The 7,075-nt window shown below is 33.1% G+C and overlaps 1 pseudogene across 1 annotated transcript; it reads right to left on the reverse strand.

The window, feature by feature from the left end:
- Positions 1–1,284: 1,284 nt before the first annotated feature.
- LOC308633495 (casein kinase I-like) lies at positions 1,285–2,377 on the reverse strand (annotated as a pseudogene). Its single transcript has 2 exons — positions 2,361–2,377; positions 1,285–2,264 (listed from the first exon to the last, which is right to left on the reverse strand). The product of its transcript is annotated as a casein kinase I-like (transcript).
- Between the last annotated feature and the right edge of the window lie 4,698 nt (positions 2,378–7,075).

Below are 7,075 nucleotides of genomic sequence, written 5' to 3' on the forward strand. Positions count from 1 at the left end.
ATATTTTAAATGAAAACATTTCGTAATCAAACTTTTCAATGCTTTCATTATTAATCAAAATCAGTCTACCTGTTAGTTTGTGGAAGCAAGCGTTAAAATGCCAAGCTCTGGCAGCTGCAATACTAAGTATTGTGCTGCAGTACTAGGTATTGTGCTGCAGTACTAAGTATGTACTCTGGCTAAAATTTATAGATCTAGGAAGAAACAAATGCTGCTCCAATCATCAGCTCTTCTTTTTCTGTTCTTCAATTGATGCTTAGAAAGTTTTCATATTACTCTTGGTTTTTTCAGAATGCCCTTTTCCTTCAGACCAAATGGGAAAAAAATTAAATTAAAAAATTGAGAATTTATAACTAAATCTTAATAGACTTGCAAAGAAATATCATGTAACACATGGCTTGAAGTACTCTAACCAAATATTGGGGATATATTTATTTTATAGCAAGCACTTTGTTGCTTAAAAAAACTTTATTTTCTTACAGAAACAGTTTTTACTTTTTATAAACTTAAAAAAGTTCCCATCTCAAAATAAAAACAAATTCCCAGATCACATAGATGTTTACAGTGATTACATTTATCTAGTCAACATACATAAATTTTCAGTTGCAAGATGTTAACTAAATTTCTGTGACAAATATAATTTTAAAAAAATACCAATAACAGTATAGAATTAATGCAGAGTCCTAAGGATAATCTAGTAGTCACTGTTATTTCTTTAAGTGTTCACTTTAAATGCTGTTATTTCTAGCACAGTAAGCAGGCAGTGTCCTTTATATGCTCAAACACTGGACTCTGATTGCTACCACATCAGCTGTCTTGCAAACAAGAAGCCAACCAATTAAAGAATGTTTCAGTTGAACATCTTGCACACCCTATGGGTGGAAACACCCTGAGATTGCACAATTGTGAGCATTCAAGACCATCACAACTCTGTCTAAAGATTGTTATCTTGTTCTTCTGAAAAAAGATCTCAAAGCTGCAGAGTTCAAAATGAAATGTTTTCTCACAAAAAAATGACATATGCACAATTTCTCCACCAATTTAGTTAAATTTTCCACTTGAAAAAAATGTGATCAAAAACCTGACAACAAATTTCACTACCTCAGTTAATATTCAAAATTACAGCAGCTACATAACTGGTAATATAGCATCAACAATGTTGTCAGAGCCAGTTGATACTGAAATTAAGTTCTTTACATCAAGTAAATGGTAGTCCACAACCACTGGCTAGAGTACATATGAACTAAAACTTCTAGATTTGGGGAGAAACAAATTCTGTTCCAATCATCTGCTCTGCTTCTTTAATTCTTCAAGGGATGCTGAGAAACCTTTCAGGTTACTGCTTGTTTTGTCAGTTTGCTTGCCTATGCGGGTTTGGGTCTGCTGGATAGGCTGCCTGCCATGCATCTCTTTGCTTTAACATTGTCCAGCCAAACTTGTAGTTATATTGGTGGTTCAGGGTACTGAAAAGGATGTGGAATAGCTGCCTCAGATACCTGTAATCAGGGGCTTCCTCAAAGAACAGCCCACTACAATAGTTTAAGTACATAGCAAATTCTGTAGGAAACCTTTTACCTAAAAGTTCATTAAAAGTGGACATCATCTTTTCACTAATCTTTTCATATATTTGTTTCTTTATTGCAGCCTTTAGTCCTTGCCATGGTGGGCTGATTCTATTAAAATACATCAAAACATATCATGATTCCATGTCATCTCAGTGACTCTGCGCAATACCAAGATGCACATTCCTGCTAGCATAGTGGACAGTGCCAGTGAGGATTTTGTCTTGTGTGGTATGTGTTGCCTTGTCTATATAATTTTTTGCCAAACCCAAATCAATATGGAATAACTTCTTACAGTGCCGCCCAAAATCCACTAGCTTAATGCCTCCATGTATAAAATTTTTCGAATGCACATATTCACTTCTACTGATCATCTGGTCAGCTAACACAGGTACAGTTTTCATTGTGAATCTTCTTGAACAGAAGAGATATTCAAGGCTGGGTCCCAGAAGGTCTATGACTAGCACATGACTAGCATATGACTAGCATGACTAGCACTTTTTCAGGACGGTACCACTTGAAGAATCTTTACAGAGTCTGCTGTCATACAACTGGGGATGCCTAATCTTTTGAGACTCTAGCTTCACTGCCACTTTCTCACAGTTGGTGATGATCATCACCAGATAAATGTCCCCAAAGGAGCCTTCCTTGATCTTCCAGAACAGTTTATATATCTCTCCGACAATGACCAGAAAGCAGTTTCTGCGTAGTTTTCCCAGTGACTTAGGCTATGCCTCATGTTTCTGGGCGGCAGCCAGTGAGAAGAGCGGCCTGCTGAGTTGGAGCCAGGCCTGTCACTCTGTCGCCAATGCCATCTTGCTACTGCAGCTTCAGCGAGATGGGTTTATCTTGAACTGGAACCCAATAGTGTGTTTCTCATAATGTTCAAATTGCTTTTACATCATATGTTTCATTTAATTTAACTTCATTTAATTTAACTGAATATATTTCAACATAGCATAACATATGACTTAAATAGTGACAACTGTATCACTTTAGGACCTTAGTACATTAAATGTAAGATAGGTAAGTATTTACTATTTTTATTTTTTTTATTAGATTAGTAGATGATTTTCACATGTTTTTTCTCTTGTGGGTACCTTATGTTAGTGCAAATTGAATGATCCTAGACAGAAGAATTTAAGTACAATAAATATTTTAATTATTTTATCCATATGTGATTTTTGTCACACAGAATAACTTAAAGATAATCATTGACTAGTGGTCTTTAATAAGAGTTGTAAATATATTTTATAGGAATGTGCACTTAGAATCAGAGTGAATACTTGGCATAACTAAATCTCTGTGATCAAACTAAATTTGAATTTATACTGTTTAATAGTATTGCTTTAATTAATAGCCATACATACTTAATTTATATACCTTAAGAGACAAACCAAATTCACCAAAATAGTACAGATAACATCTTTGGGTATCAATCATATTTTAAAAACTTCTTTGTTCTATGTCATTGAATATAAAATCAACCCTGTGATTTGGAGATACCACTGCCACAGATAAGGAAACAGAAAGGCTGCTTGCCCTAGTATGAAGGTGGTAAGTAGCAGATGCAGTATTCAAACCAACCTGTTATGACTTTATAGTTCATTTCTATAGCAAGACCCACATGGCCATTTCCTTTTACATTACTATATCTCCCATTACAAAATACAATCCACGCATGTTGAAAAGTCTGATTTTGTTTACTTCTGGAATTCAAAAGGGACAATCCATGACTGAAACCTGACCGAATTCTCTGGATTGTTGCTTTTGAATTCCAGAGGTAAACAGAATCAGACTTTTCAACGTGGGTGAATTGTATTCTTTCTTAGTGCTTTGATTGATGGAGATTCTTTAAAAAAAATTCTTTGTGATTCATGGCAACTTGTTCATCAATAACATTATTTTCTTGCCCTATACTACATTTCCCTTATTTTAAATATTTTTATAAGTATATTAATGAAGCAAATGTGGAATTTGAATCTAATAGCTTTTTATTACAGAATCAGTTTAATATAACAATCTGATTTTCTGAAATGGCCTAAGCTTTTGGCAGTCATCATTTATTTCAATACAATATAAATAACATAATAGAGATACCTTATTGATAAGATGGGCTTCTTTTTATAACTGTCTTCTTAATTACAAAATTTTTGAGAAATGTTTATATATCCTATATTTTCTTAATTTCTTTGTGCAAAAAATGAAATCAGTTATATTTGTTTATAGATAAGAAAGATTGAGTTTTCTAAGCTGCATAGACATGAACTTTAATTGTGACAGAGAACATTCTAACTTCCAAATCTGTCATACCTAAAGAACAGTGATCCTCCCAGTGTTGACAAATAAAAAGAAAAAACAGCACTTGCAATATAAGAAATTACAACTAAGTCCAGTTTGAAAATGTATTAACCATAAATGGAAACATTTACCTACATCAAATAGTTTAATAAAGAAAATATTTCTTCCAGAGATGGCAGTACATGACCTATTATCAAAATCCTTGGTGGGTTAAGAGCTGGGTGAAAAGTTAACTCATACTCTCTACCAGTCTTTTTGTTGTTGTTGTTGTTTTAATTAGTTACACATGACAGTACAATGACCTTGACTTATCATCCCCTAGTCTCTCCACCAGTCTTTTCACTTTCCACAAAAATTTATTTCCTGGAACACTTCTTGGAGATATTTTAAGATATATTAAGATGGATAGTAGAAAACAAATGGCATCATGTACATAAAGTTGCACAATTCTATCTTGTGGTCTGGAATACCTTACTGTAAGTCTTGGGAATCTGATGAATTAGTTGGAATTGTTTACCTCTGATTTTGAAAAAGGAAATCAGTTGATAAACAATATATGAATCAATTCTCTGCACACTATGTATGAATACTCACACTAAATATGAAACAAATAAAGGCCATGGGTTATCTCATATCAGTTTAGTGCAAGTCCCATTAGCAAATCAATTAAGCTAAAATAATTTGATTTGAAGGCTTTTGAAATTGTAACCAAGGGAATATGGGTTTGAACTGTATCACTTCCTTTGAAAGCTAGAATGCAAGCTTGTATGTAAGTCTCTAAACATTCCTGCATCATAGAGAACTATTGATTTGATTTGGTCCTTTGTTCCATAATATTGAGTATCCTTTTATTTATTTCACTAAATATTGACTGGGTATTAGACTTCCTGCCAATAAGAATGATTGTAGGGTAAGCAAAACAGATGATGCTTTTTGCCCTCTTAATACTGAAAAACTAGAAAAAAACAACATTCACTAAGATATAATTCTGTGAATAATTAGAGAATCATAACTGGGGCAAGAGATGCAAAGTCTATGGAGCTGTGAGAATGTTGCTGAGGGACATATCCAAGTGTGAGAGAGAAGGGAAGTCTTTCTCAAAAAAGTGCTAAATTGGAGGCTGGAAAAGGGTTGGAAGAAGAGAATCTCTGAGCAGAAGAAAGCAGATAGCAGCCAAGAGAAACAGGGAAAGCCTGTGGAAGAAGGGGGAACATGAGCTCTGATCAGGTTTCAGGCTTTATGAATGACATCGTGAACTCAGGCCTTTATCCCAACCACTGAGAAACATCAGTGATGGATTCTAAAACAGATCATCATGCTCAGACTTGCACTGAAAATATTACTGTGTTTTTTGCAAGAGAAATATATCAGAGTGTGGGAGACAAGTTAATCGGCTATTTTGAGAAATACTTCCTTTCTACAGCTCTTGGACAGTTGATTCTGGCATTATAATTTACAGGAAGAAAGCACATCTAGTGGTCCTTAACACTGGGCATTAAAATTGGAAATGGATAAATGTTAGGTCTGGCCAAAATCATCACAAACACAGAAAAGCATAAGAGATGGATAAGGGCATAGTCATAAGACAAAGGACAAAGGACTGACATACAAGGAACTTTAAATGCTGATGAGACAAACTATTAAGTAAATAGGCAGTGTTAAATACAGTATTGCCAGCAAAATATATTTTATGGTGCTCAAATTCAATAGTAACCAAGAAAATGCAAATGCTTAATCTCAATTAGGTGCTACAATGCTATGCTTTTAAATAAGACAGCGATGGTAAATTTTCGCTACAAAATGGAAATTAACTTTGTGAGAATATATATGATCATGATTGCTGATGCTTTAGATTTGTGTTACAAAAATATTTCAGACCTGAAGTGTGAGAGCAAATGTCAGACACCATTAACCTTATTCTCTAGGATAAATCCAAAGCAGGGAGACAAACAGTAATAGAGATTAGGGAAACAAGATATAAGCTTTCTGAAGTAAAAGTCCAGAAAAATGCAGAATATGTAATATTGTTGGTGTACTATGAGACATATATTCTTTCCAGAAACTAGGAAGTTAAACTATTACTGTATAATTTTGACCATCAAACTTATCAAACCGGGAATTGCTAATGACATAACAGTAACACTAAAACTTAAGCCAAAGGAGAAGTCTGTTGTCCTCTGTATTAATGAAATCAGAAAGCAGATAGGCAGGGCCACAGAAATAATTTCAATTAAATAAATTTCAAATGTTTTGAATTTCCTTTAAAGATTAATATCAATATTTTAATTAAATATTTAAAAAGAAAGATAAGAGAGTTTTGTTTTGTACTGCATTTAAAAAATTCATTGATTTAGGAAACATCAATGAACTATTTATGTGTGTGTGTGTATGTATGTGTGTGTGTGTGTATGTGTGTGTGTGTGTATATGTGTGTGTGTGTGTATATGTGTGTGTGTGTGTGTGTATCTATATATGTATATATAAAATGCATTTTGTTTACCCATCACATGATTACATCTATCTAACAAGTTCCTTGGTAGTATTACATGTCAAGAGCTTTCTAATGTTGTGCAGCCTTGGACTGATAAGTGACTCAAAAAATGTACTTATACTACATTTGGCATTATTTCAATCTAAAAAATGTAGGACAGGATGCTTTGTATGTATACACTTCATATAAAAAAATGGAAGTATTATTTTCACCTTTGTTCAAACTCTTTCTTTAGTCATGAAATGTTGCATAACTGATTTCTGAGAAATCCTGAAATCTTTTCATGTAGTACACAAATTAAAAATCTTCCTTCTTATTCATAGGAATAGTTTCCTTGACCAATACTACTAATTCCAATATTACTTCATCATAATGTTAAAAATGGTAACAGCCATGTTTTCTGAAATTAAATTAAATTAAAATCAATTGTGACCCAAGTTTTGTTTTACGTGTAATCCATTCTTTAAATATATTCATGGGACTAAGGGTATAGCTCAGTGGTAAAGACTGCCTAGCATGTGCAAAGTCCTGGGTTTGATCCCCAATGCTGATGAAAACAAAAGCAAAAAAAAAATATTATCTAAAATAAAAATTTAACCCATAATATATGAAATTGGATTTTATTATTTTGTTTTTAATAATAATTTCTGGACATATAAATATCATTTAAAATAATTATAATCAGAAATTATATCAGAAAATTATGACTCAATAATCCAAA

The sequence above is a fragment of the Spermophilus citellus genome (assembly GCF_964194105.1).
Source record: "Spermophilus citellus genome assembly, chromosome: 14".
Lineage (NCBI taxonomy): Eukaryota > Metazoa > Chordata > Mammalia > Rodentia > Sciuridae > Spermophilus > Spermophilus citellus.